General features: G+C 44.8%; 1 long non-coding RNA gene across 1 annotated transcript in view; it reads left to right on the plus strand.

Moving 5' to 3' along the window:
• Nucleotides 1-25949, plus strand: part of LOC146338465 (uncharacterized) — a 39368-nt gene extending 13419 nt beyond the window's left edge. The window contains exons 2-3 of the long non-coding RNA XR_014784755.1: nt 3405-3464; nt 25467-25949. This is a non-coding gene — a long non-coding RNA (uncharacterized LOC146338465). The remainder of the gene's footprint in view (nt 1-3404; nt 3465-25466) is intronic.
• Nucleotides 25950-26191: the final 242 nt, after the last annotated feature.

Below are 26191 nucleotides of genomic sequence, written 5' to 3' on the forward strand. Positions count from 1 at the left end.
CACCTGAATCTCTGTGAAATGGGAGTTATTGCTAGAACAGGAGAATGTGGATGCAAAGGACTCCTTTTGTGTGGTTATGTGATTTCCCCCCCAAAAAAATGTTGTATTCCTCAGTTTTCTTCTTCTGCGGTATGGGTTGGGGATTCAAAGACCACCATTCATCCAGTGATGTCCCTTGGTTCCACCTAAGAATGGACGAAAGTCCCTTACCTGGTCCCGCAGCTGTGTTCAGTGTGGGGGGGAGGCGCTCCGTTTCTCCCCCCAAAATTCAGGCCGGGAGGGCAGGCGCCCCGCCCCTCCCGGCTGAAATTCAGGCCGTGGGGGAGCGCCCCATCTCCCCGGCCACGAAATAAAAAGTAAATTGGAATAAAAAAACATGATAGGCTATGTAACGATTTATGTAGCCTATCACGGCTAGATTTTCAAAGTCAGCCATGATAGGCTACATAAATCTTTACGTAGCCTATCACGGCTGAGTTTGGAAAAAAAAAAGCACGTACGCAAATGGCGGCTCCCATGGGCGCCACCATTTGCGTTCCTTGTTTGGGCAGGGGTAGTCTACGTAAAGATTTACGTACACTACGGCGAAAATAAGGGCAATGCAGCGTTGCCCTAATTTTCTCCATAGTCTCCATTTTCTCCATAGGTGCCACCATTTGCATACGTGCATTTTTTTTCTTTTAAATCAGCTGTGATAGGCTACGTAAACATTTACGTAGCCTATCATGGTTTTTTAAAAAATCTAGCCGTGATAGGCTACGTAAATCTTTATGTAGCATATCACGTTTTGGTTTTTGTTTTTTTTTAACTGAAAATGGCAGCGGTGGCAGCCGGTCAGAAGACCAGCTGCCGCCGCCGCCACCGTCGCCGAACCACCGCCGGACCACTGCTGCCGCCGCCAGGAATATCCGCCCAAGATAAGTCCTGTCCCGGGGGGGACAGGGGGGTGGAAGACTGTTCCGCCACCGATTTCGGGGGGCCAAATGCGCTGGCATTTGGCCTCCCCGAGATCCGTGGCAGAATTCTCTGACATCCCTAAGCAACGGTAAGAACAGACCATGGAACAACGGACTGGTTTAAGATTGGGAAAGGAGTACTCTCACCCTACCTATTCAACCTGTACACAGAACACATCATGAAACGTGCTCGGCTTCATGAAGCCAAGGCTGGAGTTAAAATCGCTGGAAGAAACATTAACAATCTCCGATATGCAGATGATACCACTTTGATGGCTGAAAGCGAGAAGGAGCTGAGGAACCTCATGATGAAGGTGAAAGAAGAAAGTGCAAAAGCTGGGTTGCAGTTAAACCTCAAAAAAACCAAGATTATGGCAACCAGCTGGATTGATAACTGGCAAATAGAGGGAGAAACCGTGGAGGCAGTGACAGACTTTGTCTTTCTAGGCACAAAGATTACTGCAGACGCTGACTGCAGCCAGGAAATCAGAAGACGTTTACTTCTTGGGAGGAGAGCAATGACAAATCTTGATAAAATAGTGAAGAGTAGAGACATCACACTGACAACAAAGGTCCGCATAGTTAAAGCAATGGTATTCCCCGTAGTAACCTATGGCTGCGAGAGCTGGACCATAAGGAAGGCTGAGCAAAGGAAGATCAATGCTTTTGAACTGTGGTGCTGGAGGAAAATTCTGAGAGTGCCTTGGACTGCAAGAAGATCAAACCAGTCCATACTCCAGGAAAGAAAGCCAGACTGCTCACTTGAGGGAATGATATTAAAGGCAAAACTGAAGTACTTTGGCCACATCATGAGAAGACAGAACACCCTGGAGAAGATGCTGCTGCTAGGAAAAGTGGAAGAGGGAAAAGGAAGAGGGGCCGACCAAGGGCAAGGTGGATGTATGATATTCTGGAGGTGACGGACTCGACCTTGGGGGAGCTGGGGGTGGTGACGGCTGACAGGAAGCTCTGGCATGGGCTGGTCCATGAAGTCACGAAGAGTCGGAAGCGACTGACCAAATAAACAACAAAACACCTTACTCTCCATGCACCCATACTTTTCTGGGTCTTTGAATCCCAATCCAGATTGGGAGGATGGAGTGCCTTGGACTAGCAAAGATGTTCCACATTGTCCTGGTCCTGTATTTCCTCATGAAGCATCTGAGCCTTACTGTATTGCTAGAGGAATCTTACTGTGATGTGATTCACACCTTTATTCTGTGAGTCAAGTAATGTCTTTACTGGGTGAGTTCATAGTGAGAGTTGAGTGTAACATAGCTGGGCTAAGAGTAGTATTACTGCTAATAATAGTGTGTGGTACATGTAGCTTTATTTCCTAGCAACAGTATGACTGATGATGTTGCCAGTAATGGTGAGAAATGTCAAAGCAGGCTGAGGTAGGGGGTGGGGGAAATTGATTCAAAGATTATTAGGAGGAACCAAGAAAAAGTGGAACTTCATAGTGTGGGGGTGGGAAACATAATGATTTTCAGCAGAAACCTGTTGCTACATTTATTAAATTGAATGTTTTTAGAGCAGTGCCTTCTCGCTACCAAAAGGTAGGGATGTCAGAGAAATCCGGTGTGGATTCAAATGAGGCTGGATTCTTTGGAATCCAGCCTCGGGAATGCACAGCGGATCGGGACCACTTACCTCTGCTCCAGGAGGACTGGAGGCGGAACGACACTCGGCTGCTTCTTGCCAGCCAGAGCCATTCGCCTCCTCCCTGTCCCTGCCGATTGTCATGTCTTTTTAAAAAAAGAAAATGGCGATCGGGAGGATGTGACCATAGACTTATACACAAATAGAGTCATGAATCTTGCGTATAAGTCTATGTGTCCATAGGCTTATACGCAAGATTCACGCCTGTATTTTGCGTATAAGTCTATGGGCACATGTGATCAGCAGGATGTGCCCATAGACTTATACGCAAAATAGAGCGGTGAATGTCGCGTATAAGCCTAAGGACATGTAGACTTATACACAAGATTCGTAACTCTATTTGCGTTTAAGTCTATGGGCACATCCTCCCGATCACCTTTTTTTTTCTTTAAAGGCATGGCAATTTGCAGGGACAGGGAGGAGGAGGAGGAGAACGGCTCTGGCTGGCAGGAGGGAAGGTAAGCGCCCCCAAGCCAGTCCCCCTCCCTGGAATCCAAGGGAAGCGGAGCTGCTCTGGAGGATTCCGGGGGGGAGGAACGGATCACCTCCCCCCCCCATGGATTCCCCACCAGAACAGACAGTGGGGAATCTGTACACCCCTACTAAAAGGTACTCACAGAGACATATATAGTATATGAGGTTGGGGAATTGAACTTACAAACCTGAAACCATACATATTTTCTGGGGTGAAGTGATATTGGGAAGATGCTGTCTGAAACAAATAAGTAGTGTGCTCTAAGAGGGTGTTTAAGCCTTCCACTAATCACTTGTTTTATTCTACAACAGCATGCCACCACATTGTTTTATCTTCACCAAGCATCTCAAGAAGATCAAAAGCAACCATGGGTAAGTCCTGCAGTATGCATGTTACTGGAAATCTCAATATGGCAGAGAATGAATACTTTCCTTTCAGACTCCAAACCTATTCTATCGCAACCAAACATCTGGTATTAGAAAGCAATCCCCAAAATCTCGCAGCATGCCTGCTGCTGGAAATCACAGTGTGGTGTTGAATGTTTTGTTTTGTTTTTGTCTCATTCCTTTTGGTACAACAGAAAAACCAGGAAAAAAGTTGAATTACATTTTAATACAGACTTACCTTGTAGTGACACACACAAATAATATAAGGATGGTGAGGGGTGCAAGAAGAGGGCTACCTCTCACTGTTTAACCGTAGGGTTGGCGGAGAATTTCTCCCCGAAACTTTGGGGGGCCGAGCGCCAACGTGTTCGGCCCCCCGAACAAGTTTCGGGGAGAAATCCTCCGAACCCCCCCACCCCCCGCACCCCCCCCGGGACGGGACTTACCTTCACCGAATGTCCCTCCCGGTGGCTGGTCCGGCCGGCGGTTCGGCGGGTGTTCGCCCGGCTGCCGCCGCCGCCATTGCAATGAAAGAAAAAAAAACAAACGCCCCCTGATAGGCTACGTGATGATTAACGTAGCCTATCACGGCTAGATTTGCAAAGTCAGCCGTGATAGGCTACGTCAATCTTCACATAGCCTATCACGGGTGACTTTAAAAAAAAAAAAAGTGTGTACGGATAATGGCGGCCCCCATAGGGAGCCGCCATTCCCCTTCCTTATTTGGTCGCTGTAGTCTACGTAAATGTTTACGTAGACTACGGCAAAAATAAGGGCAACGCTATTTGCGTTGCCCTTATTTTCGCCGTAGTCTACGTAAACATTTACATAGACTGCAGCGACTAAATAAGGAACGCGAATGGCGGCTCCCTATGGGGGCCGCCATTAGCGTACGTGCTTTTTTTTTTTTCAAAGTCACCCGTAATAGGCTACGTGATGATTGACGTAGCCTATCACGGCTGACTTTGCAGATCTAGCCGTGATAGGCTACGTGAATCGTCACGTAGCCTATCAGGGGGCGTTTTTTTGTTTTTTTTAACTTTTGCGTTCGCGGCCGGGCGAGGCGGGAAGCCTCCTCCCCGGCCTGAATTTCGGCTGGGCTGAGGCGGGAAGCCTCCCCCCCGGCCTGAATTTCGGCCGGGCCGAGGCGGGAAGCCTCCCCCCCGGCCTGAACTTCGCGGGGGGACCAGCGAAGTGCCTCCCCCCCACCGCGAACATCCTTCGAGGACAGGTAAGTGACTTTCGTCCACCCCTATTTAACCCATCCTCAAACTACTGGTGTAAGCAACAAACATGCATGGGTCACCTCACAGTTCAATTCCTCTAGCAATACAGTAAGGCTCAGATGCCTCATAAGGCAATGCAGCACCAGGACAATGTGGAGCATCTTTCCTGGTCCCAGGCACTCCCTCCTCCCAATCTGGAATTTGGGCTGGAAAACCCAGGAAAAGTGTGGGTACATGAAGAGTTAAGTTGTAAGCAAGCAGAATTTGTGACATTGCACGATGGCATGACTGATCATGGGGGCACATCAGATAAGGCATCCACCTTAGTTTCCAATTTCCTGGCTTTGTAGAGTTTGGACCGTGAGATAGCCTTATTGTCTTAGACTTTTAAAACGGCAGGTTAAATAATAATAATAATGATTATAATCATAACAATAATAAAAAGGATTGAATACACACACACAATCTTTGGATTATTACCAATCAATTAAATAATTATGACAACCTAGATATATAAAAAATAATAATTCTAAGTAAAAGGAGTTGAGGGGGGAAAAGCCTTATTAGAATATAAAAGAGGGTTTTTTTCTTATTTTAATTTGAATTTTCATTATAATTGAATCATTAGACTTCAGGGTGCAATTAATGGCAAAACTCATCTAAATTAGACTAACACTAAGATTATTAAAGACTCTTATTAGAGTCCCCCTTTTCATCCAATTTAATTTGACTATTACTTTCCCTTAGAAAATATGTGATATATGACCCCAGAAAATGGCTTTGTTCAATTCTTTGTACAAGCTATCCTCATCTAGAGTGTATTTCCAATGGGATAATGCCATTCCTATATCACAGCATAATTCAACATTTCACCATAATACTAACTTTTATAATGAATATACTCTTTAACCATGAAGGAATTTTCACAAAGTACTTACTCTGGAATGCTGTCCAATTTACTATCTTAATTTGTCTGCCACCACCACAGCACATTTCTAATACTTCTGCCCAAGGTGATCTCAAAGCTAAGTTTGAGTCGGGTTGTATGAGAATTTTTTCCTTCTTATCAAGTCATAAAAAGATGCCCATTCACAACCTTGAAGATGATCACAAGCAGGCACACAACTCTTGGGAATTTTCATAATTTCCCAAACTTGAGTTCACATTCAAAAGTGCACACTTGCACTAATGCTCACTTCCAAAAATGTGCATATGCATTTTCAGATGCGCCTGTTTGTTTAGATCACACACACACACACACAAACACACACACAAATCAGCATTTTATGCTTTAGCCTATGGGGGAGATGTGAAGAATGCACATGCATGTGAAGAATGCACATTTTTAAAATGCACATTTTTTAATGGGAAAAATTGTTAACTTTTAAAAATGAGCATTTTTCTTATCAGAAAAAAAAAGACTCATGTTCAGAAATGCGGATGAGCGAAACAAGCTTCGAGGAAGAATTCAGTTCACCTCAGTGAACTTGAACATTGAATTTTCACCCATCCCTACCCTTGAGTACCTATTTCAGATGCATTGTTTGATAGAACTGGATGTGAACCAGACATTCACATCATGAAATTTCTGGGCCCTAGTTGGGCCCACAAATAACATGGGTGGGGAGGGAAGCTCAGTACATGAAATGGTCCCACCCCACATGGCAAGTTCTGGAAAACAATGTTGCTGAACATGCAATTCATGGCGAGAAACTAGGGATGTCAGAGAATTTCGCCACGAATCTCGGGGAAATCCCCCCGAAATCGGTGGCGAAACATTCTGCCACCCCCCACCCCTCGGGACGGGACTTACCTTGGGTGAATCTCCCTGGCGGCGGCGGCGGCTGCTGCGGCAGCTCGGCGGCAGTTCGGCGGCGGGGCAGCGGCGGCTGCAGCAGCCGGTCTTCCGACTGGCTGCTGCCGCCACCATTTCCAAGTTAAAAAAAAAAAGTGATAGGCTACGTAAAGATTTACGTAGCCTATCATGGCTAGATTTTTAAAAAATACCGTGATAGGCTATGTAAATGTTTACGTAGCCTATCACGGCTGAGTTTAAAAAACAAAACAAAACTGCGCATATGCAAATGGCGGCGCCCATGGGCGCTGCCATTTGCGTTCCTTATTTTGGCACGTGTAGTCTACATAAACATTTATGTAGACTATGGCGAAAATAAGGGGAACGCAAATAAAAATGTTTACATAGACTACACGTGCCAAAATAAGGAACAGAAATGGCGGCGCCCATGGGTGCCGCCATTTGCGTATGCGCAGTTGTTGTTTTTTTTAACTCAGCCATGATAGGCTACGTAAACATTTATGTAGCCTATCATGGCTGACTGCAGGGATGCAAACGGTGATGGCTACGGCCGCCGCCATTTGCAGACCCGGCCGGCAGGGTTTGCGGCTGGAGGGATGGGTTGCCTCCCCCCCAGCCAGAATTTCAGGGGGGGAGGGACGGGCCACCTCCCGCCCGGCCAGAATTTCAGGGGGGAGGGACGGGATGCCTCCCCCCAGCCAGAATTTCAGGAGGAGGGACGGAGCGCCTCCCCCCCACCGCGAATCAAATTTCGTCACAGGTAAGTGACTTTCGTACATCCCTACGAGAAACAGAATACATAATCTGGGAAACAAACACCATGCATAAGTGCTAAAGCTACTGCCTTCCATATGCATGATCATTTGTTTGTTTACTTATTTATTTTATTTGTGGCTTGTATATACCACTGAATATAATAAAATATCTCAGCAGTTCACAGTATTAAAACACAATATTAAAAACACAACATTAAAACACAGCATTAAAAACACTTCCAACTACAGAAAACAAAACAAAACAAAACAAGGAGCAATAAAATGGAGCAGAAACCAAACCATTAGGGAAGCCTCATCAAAAAGCATCTCATCAAAAAGTAATTTGCTTGTTCAGGACATTTATCTGAAGAACAGATACGTAATTTTGTCAAAGGCCAAAGGCTCACACAGGGCAATGTGAGTGCATTGGGCCCTGTTAATATTGCATTTTTGTAGCATTACCTGCAAAAACAGATATGCATTCTTTTATATAAGGTAGGATTTCTTCCCCACTCCCACCCAAATAAAGACAAAAATTATTTTTTATTTTATTTTTATTTATTAAATTTCTTTTAATAAATCACCCGGCCACTCTGGGCGATGTACAGCAGTACAAACAGTTTTAAAACAATAACATTCTACATTAAAACATCATATTTCTAAAAAATACCCTAACCCACCCCAAATGCCTGCCTGAACAACCACGTTTTTAATGTGTGGCAGAAGCTCATTCAAGAGGGGGCATGGCGGAGTTCCCTAGGGAGGGAGTTCCAAAGAGAGGGGGCCACCACAGAGAAGGCCCTCTCCCTCATACTCACCAGCCTAGCTGTCCTGGCTGATGGGACAGAGAGAAGGCCATTCCAGGCTGATCTTGTTAAGCGGCCTGCCTAGTGTTGCTGAAGGTGCTCCTTGAGATAGGCTGGGCCGGAACCATATAACAACTGGTAAGCAGTGGAACTCCTTCAGCACTGCAGTGATGTGATCACGCCAGTGGCTACCTTTAATCAGGTGAGCCGCCATGTTCTGTACCAGCTGCAGCTTCCAAACTGTCTTCAAGGGTAACCCCACGTAGAGCGCATTATAGTTGACTACACGAGAGGAGACCAGGGCATGTACTACCAATGGGAGCAGATGGTCAGGAAGGTAGGGGCACAGCCACTGTATCAGATGGAGTTGGTACAGCGCTGACTGGCTCACAGCTGACACCTGAGCCTCCATCGACAGCTGGGAGTCTAAAACGACCCCCAGGCTGTGGATCTGGTCTTTTAAAGGTGTCCATACCCCATTCAACACGAGGTCAACATCCCCCAACCTCCTCTTGTCTCCCACCAAAAGTACCTCGGTCTTGTCAGGGTTCAGCTTCAGCTTATTCCTCCCCATCCAGCCACTCACAGTCTCCAGACATTTGGACAGGTATTCTACAGCCAACCTCGGTGAAGATTTAAATGAGAGGTAGAGCTGCATATCATCTGCATATTGATGACACCGCACCCCAAACCTCCTGATGATAGCCCCCAGTGGCTTCACACAGATGTTAAATATCATTGGGGAGAGGATGGAATCCTGTGGCACATTCATAGAAGCATCACTTCCAAATCCCGGGAAGTACTAGTTCCCCTCTACTCAGCACTGGTTAGGCCTCATCTGGATTACTGTGTCCAGTTCTGGGCATCACACTTTAAGAAGGATGCAGACAAACTGGAGAGGGTTCAGAGGAGGGCAACAAAAATGATCAGGGGACTGGAAACAAAGCCCTATGAAGAGAGACTGAAAGAACTGGGCATGTTTAGCCTTGAGAAGAGAAGACTGAGGGGAGATATGATAGTGCTCTTCAAGTACTTGGAAGGTTGTTACAGAGAAGAAGGCCAGGATCTCTTCTTGATCATCCCAGAGTGCAGGACACGGAATAATGGGCTCAAGTGACAGGAAGCCAGATTCCGGCTGAACATCAGGAAAAACTTCCTGAGTGTCAGAGCAATACGACAATGGAACCAATGACTGGGGAGGTGGTGGGCTCTCCCACACTGGAGGCCTTCAAGACGAGGCTGGACAGCCATCTGTCAGGGATGCTCTGACTTGGATTCCTGCATTGAGCAGGGGGTTGGACTCGATGACCTTGTAGGCCACTTCCAACCCTACTATTCTATGATTCTATGATTCTATGACCCTGTCTTAACAGTGGAGGAGGAGGATTCTCAATTATCAGTGCACATCCTAGCTTAACTGTACACTGTTTCTAGGGAAGGGCAAATCTGTCAGTTTCACATGCTCCCAACTGAATTCTTATCCACCTGCACCAGCCAAACTGAATAGCTACCACTATTCTTTGCATGGAGAAGGCCACGTTGTACCTGCCTGCCACGTCGCCGTTAAAAGGGAGGAGCTGGTCAGAAGAAAAATGGTGGAAACCCTAATTAAGCACTAATATGGCTGAATACACAGGAATTCAAACCCAACTTTTAATTGCCAGTCACTCAAATCCCTGGGCCTGGATGGATGAAGATATCAGTTTTGGTTTCTCCCCCAATCATTTTTTTTTTTTTAAAGATCTCAAGTTCTTTTTCTCCTGAATATGGATATTCAGGACAGATAAAAGGATGCACTTCTTCACATTGCACATAGTCAAACTGTGGAATTCACTACCACAAGACATAGCGATGGCCACCCATTTGTATGGCTATAAAAGGGGGTTAAACAAATTCATGGAGGAGAGGGCTCTCAATGGCTACTAGTCCTGATGGCTGTATGCTACCTCCAGTACCAGAGGCAGTACGCCAATGTACACTAGTTGCTGGGGAACATGGGCAGGAGTATGCTGTTGCACTCATCTCCTGCTTGTGGGTTTCCTGCAGGTAGGGTTGGCAGAGAATTTCTCCACGAATCTTCGGGAGGCCGAGTGCCGACGTATTCCGCCCCCCAAAAGTGTTGGGGAAATTCTCCGCCGGCCCCCCGCCCCCCCCGGGATGGGACTTACCTTTGGTAAATGTCCCTCTCGGCGGTGGGTCCCGGCGGCGTTTCGGCAGAGGCGGGGGCGGCAGCCGGTCTCCCAACCGGCTGCCGCCGCCGCCATTGCAAAAAAAAAAAGTAAAGTAAAAAAAAAAAAAACACCCGTGATAGGCTACGTAACGATTTACGTAGCCTATCACGGCTAAATTTCCAAAGTCAGCCGTGATAGACTACGTAAATCGTCACGTAGCCTATCACGGGTGACTTTGAAAAAAAAAAAAAGCACGTACGCAAATGGTGGCGCCCATGGCGCGCCGCCATTTGCATTCCTTATTTTGGCACGTCTAGTCTACGTAAACATTTACATAGACTACGGTGAAAATAAGTGAACGCTATTTGCTTTGCCCTTATTTTCACCGTAGTCTACGTAAATCTTTACGTAGACTAGACGTGCCAAAATAAGGAAAGCAAATGGCGGTCCCCATGGGAGCCGCCATTTGCGTACGCGCTTTTTTTTTTCAAAGTCACCCGTGATAGGCTACGTGACAATTTACATAGCCTACGATTTACGATTTACGATTTACATACATTGGAAATCTAGCCGTGATAGGCTACGTAAATCGTTATGTAGCCTATCACGGGTGTGTGTGTGTGTTTACTTTTTTTTTCGCGGCCGGGTAGATGGGGCGCCTCCCCCCCCCGGCCTGAATTTCGACCGGGCGAGAACCGGGGAGAACTGAAGCGCCTCCCCCCCACCGCGAAGCAAGCTGCGGGATGAGGTAAGTCCCTTTCGTCCATCCCTACCTGCAGGCAGCTGGTTGGCCACTGTGTGAGCAGAATGCTGGACTAGATGGAACTTCGGTTGGACCCAGCATGGTCCTCCTTAGGTTCTAACATTTTGTATTTTGGTAAATTCATACCACAACCAAACTGAAATTAAGTTCTCACCTCACCCATCCCAAATGGTTCCCTATTCAAAATACAAACTAGCTTGTTATTGGCACCACCATGCTAAAAAGATGAAATGATTGTGTACTTTTTCCTGTTCTGTTCATTTGAATTAATTGGACAAGAAGATGGTATGGACCTGTGAGAAGTATCTGTAAAGATGTTGCTTCATTTCAGACACTTATTTTTAACTTTGAATCAAGTTTTGATTCAGGGATTTTAAAACAGCCCCCCCCTCCCCCTTTAACAGCTATTTATTGCATCATACGGCCACATAATCACATGCTTGGGAATAGTTGGACATGAAACACAATGAATCAGACATTTTAATCCAGATGTGATAGTAGCATTTTGAATAGTCAGTCTGTCATAGTCTCATAGAAGGGCCAACAACAACTGTTACTGATGAGTTTCATGGGCATTACTTCATACCTTTAGTTTGCATTCCCAGCGCCTGCATGTTCAACACATATCACCATTCTCTTCTCTGCTCATCAGTGAGTTTACAGAATATAGCAAGCAGGGTCTGGCCAATCCTCATCAAGGAAAATGGTGCTGTAATTATATAGGATTGTTTGTTAGCCCAAGAAATTAGAGAACACTCATATGGCATGAACAATTTAATGCAATCTTGTTTATTGTCTCTATGGTAATTTCCCCCTCTCCCTTCACAGTCTCTTGCTCTGCAATAATGTTTTGATTTTCCATTTAAATTGTTTGGATTTCTCTTTGCTTGAACTACTGTACTTACGGCCCACAGTGAATAACTGTAATGCATCCAATCCTAATAGTTCTGCATGACATTAATATTGTGCATTTTGTAACAATACCCACAAAGATTGGATGGGCTGTATTTAATCTTTTCCCTTTTTTGTCCTTTGGATACTTTGCAGTCTTGAACTGCTGTGACATTCCAGATCTATTCAACTGCAGGGTTATCCATTGTGCTGAAAATACTAAACAGAAGGGAAATTACAGCTATTTGTTCTTTTAGCTGTAAAGGAACTTGAGAGAGAAAGTGTGTGTGAGTGAGAGATACTAGAAAGCTGCATCATCATTAATAATAATTGAGGTGGCACTTACAAATGTGTACAATCATTGCTAACTTTAATTTTGACTTTCAGCACAGGGATAAGTCACAAAAAGTGCTAGTTTTGACCATAAGTGGCCTGGGTCTATGATATCTGATGAACTACCTCTATGAGCCTGATGGTTTGATAAGGTCATCTTCTGAAGCTCTGGGCTAGGTGCTGTTCCATTTAAGCTGGGTCAGACTTTGGGATGTGCTAATCAACAGATTTAGTTGTGGGGCAAAGGCAAAACCTCCAGAATCCCAACCCAGGACAGCTGGGTGGACCCATGGATTGACTTTGGATAAGTACAAATGAACACTCACGCTCTTATTTTTTTTAATTAATCTTTTTTATATATCAGATTCCAAACAGCTTCTCTCTTTCATAAAAATGACATTTTAAAAAGCAGAAAATCATTTTTTCCCCTGAGCCAAGATTTTATGTACTGAGAATTTAGCCTGAAGTGGACATTTATGAGAAACATATAAAACTCTGGAAATGGATTTATAGTAGCCTTGGTTACAAAACCTTTAACCATATGACTCTCCAATCTGTAATATGGTTTCACTGATTTAAATGGGTATGCTTCTCTTTTGTTTTTTTAACATTTGTAGGATTTTGAAGTGCTGCAGCGTGCAAGAAGAAAATTCCCTGGCTGTTGTAATTGTCATCTTTTTAAATAACTTGCTTCTGCCCCCCCCCTTTAAAAAACAAAACAAAAACAATAACAACCCCTGAAAATAAAGTGTGAAAGTAGGCAGACTAGCGAAAAGTGACATTTAAAAAATGCTGTGGGTTTAATTTTAAATGTCAAGAAGAAACCCAAGGGATCTACACCTTCTCCTCAGAACCAACATCATATAGAATGTAAGGCTGCATAGTGATGATGTGCTTGTGTTGCATGGAATGAGCTGTAGTTCAGTGGTAGAACACTTGCATTGCATTCAAGGCTAGGAAATCGTCCTGCCTAAAACACCAGAGAGCTCTTGCCAATGCCAACCAGTGTCAACAATACTGCACTAGATGGACCAATGGTCTGCCTGAGTCTAAGGCGTCTTCCTATGATCCTTGCAGAATGCAAAATCTTTGCCATCACACAAAGAGGTCAAGGTCTTCAGAGTTTAGACATTTAGCACTAAAAACAAACCTCCTCCTGAATACATTATTATCAATCATGATTTATATAGCACCAGCAACATACATAGGACAGGATCCAATGGGGTGCTTATGCCCCAGCCAATTCCTTTCCACCCCACCAATTCCCTTCTGGAAGCAATGGGTCCAGCCAATTCCACTGCTTACACAAGGGAGATATAGCACTTCCTAGAGGAAGCCCTGAAATGAGCAGAAAAGCATGTTTCTGGAGGAGGCAGGTTGGTGGAACTCCCTTATATGAGCTCGGACAACTGGCCTCCTTCCAGAAATGAGAGTTTTGGATTGCCCCTGGAAGCACAAAACTGCTGTTTCATTTGTCTGTTTGTTTTTGTTTTGTGGTGGGGTCTGCTTGATTCTGCCCATGGTGATTTACAGCATTGGATAAGCAAAACAGGAAAGAAATATACCTGCTCTGAGGAGCGCACAATTTAAATTTCAATGATATCTGTGCTGCCATTGGAATAAGTGATACAGAATGGAAAATGCAGGCATTGATTTATATGTTCAAGGTCGTAATTCTTTATTAGGGGTGCACGAAAGTCACTTACCTGGTCTCGCAGCTTTTCGCGGTGGGGGGGAAGCACTTCGCTGCTCTCCCCGCGAAGTTCAGGCTAGGGGGGGAGGCTTCCCGCCTCACCCGGCCGAAATTCAGGCCGGGGTGGAGGCTTCCCGCCTCGCCCGGCCGAAATTCAGGCCGGGGAGGAGGCGCCTCGCCTCGCCCGGCTGCGAAATTAAAAGTTAAAAAAAAAAACGCCCCGTCATAGGCTACATGATGATTAACGTAGCCTATCACGGCTAGATCTGCAAAGTCAGCCATGATAAGCTATGTAAATCATCACATAGCCTATCATGGGTGACTTAAAAAAAAAACCGCGTACGGATAATGGCGGCCCCCATAGGGAGCCGCCATTCGCGTTCCTTATTTGGTCGCTGTAGTCTACGTAAATCTTTACGTAGACTACAGTGAAAATAAGGGCAACGCAAATAGCGTTGCCCTTATTTTCGCCGTAGTCTACGTAATCTTTACATAGACTACAGCGATCAAATAAGGAACGTGAATGGCGGCTCCCTAAGGGGGCCGCCATTATCCATACGCGCTTTTTTTTTTTAAAGTCACCCGTGATAGGCTGCGTGACGATTTACGTAGCCTATCACTGCTGACTTTGCAAATCTAGCCGTGATAGGCTACGTTAATCATCACGTAGCCTATCACGGGGGCGGTTTTTTTTTCTTCTTTTATTGGAACGGCGGCTGCCGCTCCTGCCCTGGACGAAGACCCGACGAACTGCCGGCCGGACCCGCCGCCGGGAGGGACATTCGCCAAAGGTAAATCCTGTCCCGGGGGGGGGGTGCGGGGGGGTGCAGAGAATTTCTCCCCGAAACTTGTTCGGGGGGCCGAACACGTTGGCGCTCGGCCCCCCGAAGTTTTGGGGAGAAATTCTCCACCATCCCTATTCTTTATACACACTTAGTTGTAGTGCCCTATGAGAATTTCAGTTAAAACATGTCCCACTCACAACTCTGAATGTGAACATGATCACATTTTTCAGGAAAAGCTTGCAGATGCTCGACCTCGAGATCATGTTTGCAAAACGCATCCTTAAAAAAAAGCACTTTCAAATGTGCAGTTTTAAAAGATGCATTTTCACCCTTTAATCAATGAGAAAAGCACACATTTGGGCGCATACTTTTAAAAAAGTGTGTTATTTCCCTTTTGAATAAGCACACTTTTCCTGTTAAAAACAAAACAAAAGTGTTCTTGTTCAGGAATGAGACAGCCCAAACATCAAGGTGGAAAATGGAGAACCTCAGTGAGCGCCAGCTAGGGATGTACGAAAGTCCCTTACCTTTGACGAAAGTTGATTCACGGTGGGGGAGAGGCGCTCCGTCCCTCCCCCCGAAATTCTGGTCGGGGGGGAGGCGCCCCGTCCCTCCTGCCGCGAATCCTGTTCTGCCGGGACTGCAAATGGCGGCAGCCGTAGCCGCCGCCATTTGCGTCCCTGCCGTCATCCGTGATAGGCTACGTAAATGTTTACGTAGCCTATCACGGCTGTGTGAAAAAAAAAACCCCACGCATATGCAAATGGCGGCGCCCACGGGCGCCGCCATTTGCATTCCTTATTTTGGCACGTGTAGTCTACGTAAACATTTACGTAGACTATGGCGAAAATAAGGGGAACGCTATTTGCGTTCCCCTTATTTTCGCCGTAGTCTACGTAAATGTTTACGTAGACTACACGTGCCAAAATAAGGAACGTAAATGGCGGAGCCCATGGGCACTGCCATTTGCGTACACGCGGGGTTTTTTTGTTTTTTTTTCACTCAACCGTGATAGGCTACGTAACCATTTATGTAGCCTATCACGGTATTTTTTGAAAATCTAGCCGTGATAGGCTACGTAAATGTTTACATAGCCTATCACGTTTTTTTGGTTTTGTTTTTTTTTTACTGGAAATGGTGTCGGCGGTAGCCGGTCGGAAGACCGGCTGCCGCAGCCGCCGGTGCCAAACCGCCGCTGAACCGTCACTGGAGCTGCTGCCGCCAGGGACATTTGCACAAGGTAAGTCCCATCCCGGGGGGTGGCGGGGGGGCAGACAGTTTCACCACCGATTTTGGGGGGCTGAATGTGCTGACATTCGGCCTCCCCGAGATTCATGGAGAAATTCTCTGACATCCCTAGCGCCAGCATTCCTTTCTCCCATACCTACTTACTTTTGAGCAAGCCCACTGAATGCAATGGGACTTACTTCTGAATATATATGTATAGGATTGCACGGTTAGCGAATATGCAATGCTTCTGAACCTGGGTAAGAGAGCAATCCTATGTCCCCTAGATGATATTTGAGGGGTCATAGGATGTTAGGAAATCCCCTCCTGAGCTGGTATATGGGGTTGTACAAGAATTTTATTTCAGTGAAATAAAAATAGCCAAACATGCCAAGCTCACCACCCCAGAATGCAAACATGAACACATTCTTCTTGGGGAAGTGCTTACACATTCTTGAGCTTGCAATTGTATTTGCAAAATGAATCCCTTGTGGAAAAATGTGCACTTTAAAATCAATGGGGGAGTGCACGTTTGGGTGTACACTTTTAAAAAAATGTGATGTTTTCCAATTTGAGAAAGAAGACGACAACGCTCATATGCAGGAATGAGAAGGCGGCAATCCTAACATCAAGATGGAAAACAGAAAGCCTTGACAAACTCAGACATAACTTGCTCTTCCATCCCTAGCCATAGATAGAGCTTTTTGGGGAGGCAGGAACCTGAGCAGAGACACCCCCACCTCCACCACCCCGCTGTACCACACAGCTGCTGTGGAATGCTCCATGGTGGCTCTTCTCCTGAGATCAGTGTTATGACCTCAGAAGTGGACTGGGATGCAGTGAAGGGGGCATGTTGGTGGGTGGGAAGGGGAAGATATAGGACAGGAGGTGGATCTGATAGATCAAAAATCCTTGTGGTTCCCATCCCTACCCACAGTTCAGAGGCTCAGAACCCCATCTACTTCAAGATGACTGAACGGTGGATAGAGAGGCTAAAAAGCTTCTGCTGCTCCGTCTACCCTGGAAGGCTCTTGCAAGCAGGGCTTTGGATAGATGTAGGTCTCCAAGTTCAGAGTCATCTACCTACCAGGCATCTATCCTGTAGTGTGCTATAGTGGATAATGCTAAAATTCTACTTAAGAACATAAGAAGAGCCATGCTGCATCAGCTGAAGGGCCCATCTAGTCCAGTATTCTGTTCACACAGTGGCCAACCAGCTGCCTGCAGGAAACCCACACAAGCAGGACATGAGTACAACAGCACCCTCCCACCCATGTTCTCCAGCAACTGGTGTACCTAGGCATACTGTCTCTGATACAGGAGGTAGCATATAGCCATCAGGACTGGTAGCCATTGATAGCCTTCTCCTCCAGGAATTTGTCTAACCCCCTTTTATATCCAAATGGGTGGTGATCACTATGTCTTGTGGTAGTGAATTCCATAGTTTGACTATGTGGTGAGTGAAGAAGCCCTTCCTTTTATCTGTCCTGAATCTCCCACCGATCAGCTTCATGACCCTTGGTTCTAGTATTATGAGAACACAGTGGGGCTTATTTCCAAGTAAGTGCACATTGGTTTGGGATGCACAAGTATGGGCTTTTTTCTTTTCCTTTTTTCCTGACCTTGCATTGCCTTTTGATTTGGAAGTTTTCAAATGAATATTTAATATTTTCCTTTTATCAGGTCCAGGAATGAGTAAAAACATAGAAAGTATTTAATGAACTCAAAGCAATTGTGATGGGGAGAAGACCTTGGAACTTGGAAGCAACTAAAATAAAACATTTTAGACATTATAGCTAATCATACATGTAATTCTAGTCACTTTCAATCCCAGTTGGAAAGCAATACTTCCTTTCTAAAGGCTGCAGATAAAAGCTAAACGAGATTTGCAAATCCATGTACTGTAGCTACCAAGGTCAGAAGTCTAGCAAGAGCCTAATTAAAGTCAGTGAAGAAATTAACGAATGAAAATGAGAGAAAAGAGACAGCATATAAAAGAAGGGGGAGAATGAAAGTCCTCACACCATCTTAATCATACTATTTGCACAGGGCTGTAATGAGTCACACAGCTCAGCTGCTGCTGCAATTAGACTACACTCAAATAGGCGAGATCTGTACATCAGTTGGCATGTGTCCAGTTATGTCAAGACTACATTTTGTTCTCAATTAAATGTGTTAGCCTGAATTCTGGGTGCAGAGAATTAGGAAAAGGGATGCTTCCCAGACTCTCCTTATCCTAATTTTTCTGCCCAGATTTTGGAGCTCCCAAGGGCCTTGGCACCTAGAAATCATACATATCCCAAGGGGCATTGCACAAGGGCAAGAAGATGAGTGAGGAACAAATGTCCATCCTTCTCCCACATGCCATGATCCAGCCCCACCACTGGCAGGGTAAGTGAAAGGAAAGGAGGAGGGTGTTTGGGGAAATGGGTGGCTGGAATTGAGAGGAGTCATGCATTCTTCCCTGGCTTGGAAGGTAAGAATAATTCAGTTATTTGTAAAGCTTACATCTCCTTTGAGGTGGGATATTGCGAATAGGGATGGTGCAGATGCTCAGCTGAGTCCAGGAGTCCAATGGACTCCCCCCTACATACGCTTTCAGGCTACACCCAATGAGCTGCTGCCCCCACTCTCGCCCCACCCCCAGTCACCAAGCTGCCCACACCTACCCTGAGCTGTTTGTGAGTGCCCATTGTTCCCGTGGTCACCATTTTGTGGAAGAAAAAAAAAAAGGAAATACTGTAGATCTAATATTGCACACAAAGCAGCTGTAAAGGGCCCATCTTTGGGCCATTTATTTATTTATTTATTTCATTTATATCCTGCCTTTTTTTCCTCTTGCAAGGAACCCAAGGCAGCTTACATTCTCCTCCTCTCCATTTTATCCTCACAACAACAACCCTGTAAGGTAGGTTGGGCTGAAAGTCTGTGACTGGCTCAACATCACCCAGTGAGCTTCCATGGCCGAATGGGGACTAGAACCCGGATCTCCCAGCTCCCAGTCCAACACTCTCGCCACTACACCATGCTGGCTCTCCTATTTACACCTATAATGGGCCATTTACGCCTGTAATATTGTGTAGATGGGGCTTTACGGCTGCTGTGTATGCAATATTAGATTTATGGAAGTTCCCAAGTCACCTTTCCCCCCCGCCCCCCACAATGGCAACCATGGGAATGGCACTTGCAAATGCAGCAAACTGCATATGCTCCAAGTTACAAATCACTTCAAGAGATGCTCCTAGCTCCTCCTTCCTTCTAGAATTCTGAAGAACACGGGGGAGAGCAAACTAACTGAACAACTCTCCTACTGTGGCTGGTTCATCCTCAGTCCTGGAGCAGCCTATGGTGCAAATCCAGCTCAAAGGTAAAAAGGCAGGCAGAGGTGAGAAGCACAGTCAAACAGATTGCTGGCCCAAAAGCAGGGTCTGAGATGGAGCCAAAGCCAAGCACAGGAAAACAGTCCAATACCAGCACACTCCACGGAGCAGAATCTTGTCTGGCTGTCTGCCTGTCCATCCGTCCGTCCATCCATCCGATTTATATACTGTTTCCCACAAAGTTTCAAACCGGTGGACATGCAGTATTGTACCATCAAAACAATGAAATATAATCAAATGTCACAATGATAATAATAAAATACTAATCTGTGATAAAACTGCACACACTGCTGTGTGCTACAAACCATGGCTGTCTGGGTCACACTTCGGGGAAAGCCTGTGTAAGGAGATAGGTCTTGAAGAGACATCTAAATGTCAGAACTGTGGGGGCCAGTCTAATGACAGATGGTAATGTGTTCCGGATGGTGGGTGCTGTGACCCTAATTAATTAATTAATTAATTAATGTATTTATTAAATTTCTTAATTGCCCATCTGGCTGGTCACCCGGCCACTCTGGGCGATGTACAACAGCACAATTTAAAACAGTAAAATTATACATTAAAAGTAAAACATTGTTTAAAAATTATGTGCTGCAAGTGCTCCTGACCTGAGGCAAACCCTCTGGAGTGCTTTCTCTGATGACACAAAGATCAGGAGCTGAGGTGCATGGCCGCAACACCACTCTCTGAGGTACCATAGGTAGAAATGGAACCACTAAAGTACACTGTCCCTAGTACCCATCCTACAAAGCCAAAGCCATTATGGTCAATGGTATCATAAACTGCAGAGATATCGAGTAAGAGGAGCAAGGTTGTGCCCCCTCCATCCCTCTCTCAATACAGGTCATCCAACATGGCTACCAAGGCCAGTTCAGCCTCAAAACCAGGCCTGAACCCAGACTGGAATGGATCTAGATAAACAGTTTCACCCAAGAATGCCTGCACTTGCCCTGCTACAGCCCTCTCAACCACCTTCCTTAAAAATGCCATGTTCCTACAGTATGTGCTGGCATGGGCTGAAAAAAACAAACTGTTTTTGCAGCCCACACCACCACAAGATAGGTACAATTATTTGCTCTGAGCAGTGTCTGATCGGCTCTAGAGCAAGACTTGCATCACCTGTACTCCAGTCATCATCCCGCCTGGTTCACTGACTGGCTGCAGCTCTGCAAAGTGTCATTGGGCAGAACAGATTCTGCAGGGGTGGAAAGGACTCCCACCCCTGCAGGGGAAAACTGTTGCTGCAAGTCTAAACTTCACAAGGAATTGGTCTAGCAATGACAATGGGCTCAATCTTAGCCACCCCCCTACTATCATTCCAGCAATTGTATCACCCGGTTGAGACTAAATCAAAGATAGTTCCTGCTGCTCTGTGCATTGGGCTGATGACAACTTCACACAGCCCAGTGGTTGTCATGGAGGATGAGCATTGTCAAATTCCAAACCAACCAGCAGAACAGAGGACAGAGCAGGGGCCCCATATGCATGAGCCTTTTACTCCTGGGTGACTGAGAATGGAGGTCCCTCAGGACAGATGATGCAGTCGCCACTTCGCAGCCATCCATGTTTTTCTCCCAGAAAATGCGGATTTCCGAGGAAGAATTTTGTTGTGATTTTTTTGGTTTTTTGTGGGTTTCCTTGTGGTTGCAAGCCATCTGCCTCTTCCCTGAACTGACTTCACATTTTGTGGTGGGTGTGTTTTAGGCATGCGTAGTGCTTACATCACTCTGTGATGCCCCTTTACTCCTCCCATCCCTTCACAGCTGCACAGTTACAGAGGCACAGAGAGACGTTTTCATTTATTTAATCATACTTTCACACATTTTTGTAGCTTTGTATCTTCACAATATTGTTTTGGACTCAGTGCCCAAGGGTCGGGGGGGGGTCTTGGGGGAGGACCAACTTCACTCCAGCCACCATTTTGGAGCGATGGGTAGGCATACACCTCTCACTTGAACCATCACAAGAGTCTCAGGCTGGGGAACTGACAAACAGATGGCATGGAAACGAAGAAGCACAGAACACCCACTTTTTACCTAAGGAGGGATGGAAAGACACAACAGAACCCCTAAAATACAAAACAGCCACTGCAGGGTTGCTCCCTACACTCATGGGGCTGCACAGCTGTGCATTAAAGTATAATGGCAAAAAAAAAAAAAAATGGGCACAGCTATGTCACGGAAGCATGCAGTAAATCGTGAGTGTATACCACCAGAAGCTAATTTGTAGCTGCAATGCTATGTAGTTGCGACAGGGTGTGTGGGGGGGGTGAAAGCGGTGCCATGTAGATGGGGCCCTGATGAGCAAGCAGGAACAGCCCAGGGGTCAGCAGCCCAGGAGATCAGTCAAGAGAAGAAGAAGCATGTTCGGACTAGACTGCAAGGTCTAGGAGCTGATATTCAGAATTTTTTCCCCCAGCACCTAGTGCCTGAAACTGAAAATACGTAGTGTCTGAGACTTCAGAGTCCCATCTAGAGCAGAGCTGCATGCCATTAGTGCCACCAGAAGAAAGGTCTACTACTTATGAGCAGGACTTTGCTCATGAGGAGTCCTTATTCCTCAGGTGTATACTTCAGTATCTGGCAGTTGACTGAGCCTTGTTTTGATGCCTGTACTCCCTGGGGCTAGGTGTTTATTCAGTGTCAGCCTCTGAGTCTGAGAGGGGCTACCAATGTTGTGAGGGTTAGAATCAATGACTACCACTCCTGAGGACCCAGCCCCCCCCGGATCCATCTCAAGGTCCTCAGACAAAGGCAGCTGTTCTGTGATAATCAGTAGGCTCACAGTCATCGGAAGAGGAATCCTCCAGAGGGAACATGATGACAATAAAGGAATGGAACAGGGAAACCTGCTAATTCCTCTGTAGGACTTGAGAGGGACAGCAACATCATTGTTCCATCCTTGTTTGCTGAAGTTTTATGGTTCCTTCCTCGAAGGAACTACGGTACCTCTGTTTCCCCCCATTTTTTTTCCCTTACTGCCCTTTCACAACAACACTGTGGGAAGTCCATACGCTTGGCTTCTGGACACTGCCTGTGATAAATGGTCTATCTGTCTAGTGAACTGACTGCTTCAGGATAGAATAATGTAGGCCAATACAAGTTTCAAGTCATCCAAACCAATATTTGTTGAATCTTCTTCATGGAACTAATAATTGTATCATGTTATTCTTGTTGTTTGTTGCTGTTGTTGTCTATTTTGCTTTTATAACTTTGTATCTATATTAAATGAAAGGTTTTTGTGTATCAAAAAAGGCATCAGTACATTAAATTTTAATGACTCCTGCAGATTATTTTTGCAAAAGTTAAACACACACACACACGCACATACACACTGGAAAATAAACAGCTCTGATGAAACCTGAAGTTACTAAAAGACTGTAAAATAGCAATAATGTTAAAGCTGCCTATGAAGTCATGTTTAAAGGTACACTAAATTCAGAGTATGTTTAACATTGGTTACCAGTGATTAATTATTTGCTACAACTTAATTGTGTTCATGCAGAGAGCTTTCACTATAGGAATCTGAACTTGTGGAAACTATTCTCTCCCTCGGTGTTAATTTTCTCTATCCAGTGTGAACAGCAGTGAGAAAACAAATAACTTTGCAAAATGCACATCTCTGTTAAACTCTTAAAACTTTAGCCTCTATCAACATGATATAATGAACACTGTGAATCCCCCCCCGCCACTCCAAAAAAGAACATAACGTATTGTAAATGAAGGACTGATGGGGAAACTGATAGATGCACGTATTCTCTTTCTCCCACAGAGTGTATTTGTTTGTTCCTCTTGATGGATTAGTAGCAGAACACAGATTAGGTTTGCTATAAATCTCTATGCTCTCATTTAAATGGCTACATTATTGTATACATGGGTAACTATTCATGTGACAATTGCAAGAACAAATGAATATTGGGAGCCAGTGGAATTATTATTATTTTGCGAGCAAACTTTTTTCTCTCTCTCTCGTATGGCTATAACACCGATTTACACATTTCCAAGCAGTCAGCATAATTTTAAACTGTTCATTGAGTGATAGATGAGGCTCTTTATTGCCACATGAAAACATGGCTGGTCCAATGAGCATCATTATTGTAATGAAGAAGAGCCTCCGCTGATCTCTGTCTTGCTTTCTCTTGGCTCTGTAGTTTGTCTTGAGCAAGGGACTAAAGTGAATAGGAACTGCTTTTCCTGCAAGGCTTAAGATATTGCTCCATGCATTTGGCTGAAGCTTCTATGATGCTTTATTTCTAGTTTACATGAAATAGCCACCCCCCACCATTTAAGGCACTGGATCTGACTATTATTACATGTCCCTATAGCAGGGATGGGAATATATGATCTTCTATGGTTGTTGGGCTCCAGCTCCCATAAGCCTCAGCCAGCATGGCCTCTGGTTGGAGATAATAGAAGACCAAGAACATCTCAAGGACCACAGGTGCTCCATCTCTGTCTTACAGGCTTGATGGAGAGATAGCCACCCTGTCCCTGACCATGCATCATCATCATCATCAATATCATCAATATCATCATCATCATCGAGATTAGCTATTAGCTGATGTGTTTGCTGAAGTAGGTTCTAACCTGGCAGCTGCAAGTTATTTCTTTCTTATCGATGCATTCTTATGTTGTCAGTATAATTTTGAATTGTTGTATCCATTTTATTGTTAATAAACCAGAGCACTATATATTCTTTAGTAGAAATGTGGGCCATACATTTAATAAATAAATAATACAGATAAGGCTATGTCACGATAGCTAAAGGCACAATGCTATGCATGTTTAGACAGAAAACAAAACAAAACAAAACATCCTACAATTCTCAGCATTCCCCAGGCAGCATGGCTGGCTGGGGCATGCTGGGAGATATAGGACATTTTTTCTGTCTAAAGAGGCATAGGATTATGCTCTAAGTGATTGTAATAACTAGTAGCTCTGGGTAGACCCATTTTCTATGATGGTCCTATTTTTTTTTAAGCTATACAATTAGTGACCATCAATTATAGCTTGAATGAAGAAGCTCTAATTTCCCTTTCTTCCTGCTTTTTCCCCCCTGTCTGCAAAGACTCAAGCCTTCGACAAGTCTGGAACCAGGTAACCTGAGAGATGTTAGGCAGGAATTCAGGTGGTGTACCAGCTCTGGCTAAAGAAGGGAACTGCATGGTGTCTACTCACACTATCAATGAAGTCTCCTAACATGTGAGATAATATGCTTTTGACACTGATAAAGACTTCTGGGTCCAATTTGCTTCCTAGCTGACATTCTGAAGAACATTTCTGGGAGAAAATGCTGTTCCATTCATAATGCATTCTATTCATCATGCAGGTGAGCAGTATAAGTAAGGCAGGCTCACATTATGAGACAGGGAATTAGAATCTTCGAAAATACAGGTTGCTGTTCTTGAGTCTTCAAGATGGTTCAGACTACACAGATAAATACATGGATAAAGATTTTAGCTTGGATCAAGGGTCTGGTGGCCCCAGCTCTAGACCAGGGAGATATCCCTTTCTCATAATACTAGAATCCAGGGCCATCCCATGAAGCTGACTAGTGGGAGATCCAGGACAGATAAAAGGAAGGACTTCTTCACACAGCACATAGTCAAACTATGGAATTTGTTTCCATAAGGCAGTGATGGCCACCAAGTTGGACGGCTTTAAAAAGGGTTAGACAAATTCATGGAGGAGAAGGCTATCAGTGGCTACTAGTACTGATGGCTATATGCTACCTCCAGCATCAAAGGAAGTATGCCTATGTACACCCCTTGCTCAGGAACATGGGTGGGTGGGTGCTGATGCACTCATGTCCTGCTTGTGGGTTTCCCATGGGCAGCTGATTGGCCACTGTATGAACAGAATGCTGGACTAGATGGACCCTTGGTCTGATCCATCATGGCTCTTATGTTCAGTTCACTAAAAGACCAGTTCACCTTTTCCATTGTGTCTGCCCCAGCCTGTCATAGATGTTTGACTATGCAAAGGGGTACAGTGACTTTAAAAAAGTAGAAAACAATCCTGCAGTAAGAGCGTTCAAGCTTTATCATTTGCCTGCCTCCAGGTCATTTGGTTTTAAACAGCTAATGCATCTTGTGGTATCTCGTTACCAAGCATCATTGAAACCTCATATTTTTTGCCCCAGGAAAACAATACCAGTTATGTAAGATGACTTGCATCTGGAATGGACTCATCCCCTGAAGCTATAGAAGATGAGTAGGAATTAATCCATATCACCAGCAGGAGTTGTGGACTTCAACATTTCTTAACAGAAATTGGGCTTGTATTTCTTATGTGTGTGTTTTTAATCTAGCTACAATGTCTGTGCTTGCATTTAGAAAAACAAAAGAAAAATAAATCCAGATCACTTTACTAGATAGAAAGAAAGAAACTAAAATGCACAGAAAGAACAGCATTGTGAGTTATTGAGAATCATACTCCATGTGTATTTAGCTTCATGCTGTCACTGTTTCATGTGCATCACTGGTAAGTGGTAATATAAGGATGGGTTTACCATGTGGGTTATTCTCAGGCCAGCAACTGATGTATGAACAACCTGAGTATTGTGATGGCAAAAGGCAGGATATAAATCTACATAAATACAATAAAATGAGCATGTTTGCCTTTTATTTTCACTCATTTACACATTTATGTATACATTTTTAATTGGATAACTGCATGGCAAAATTCAAATGGATACTGAAGGATAACTGTGTTTCAGTTCAGCTAATGGTTCAGGGAGTACAAATAAGGTAGTTGTTGTTGTTGTTGTTGTTGTTCAGTCATTAAGTCATGTCCTACTCTTCATGACCCCATGCACTATAGCACACCAGGCCTTCCTGTGTAGATTCTACAGACATGCAGACCAGT

The sequence above is a fragment of the Heloderma suspectum genome, chromosome 9 (genome assembly GCF_057233095.1).
Source record: "Heloderma suspectum isolate Gila_16-S chromosome 9, 16-S_ref, whole genome shotgun sequence".
NCBI lineage: Eukaryota > Metazoa > Chordata > Lepidosauria > Squamata > Helodermatidae > Heloderma > Heloderma suspectum.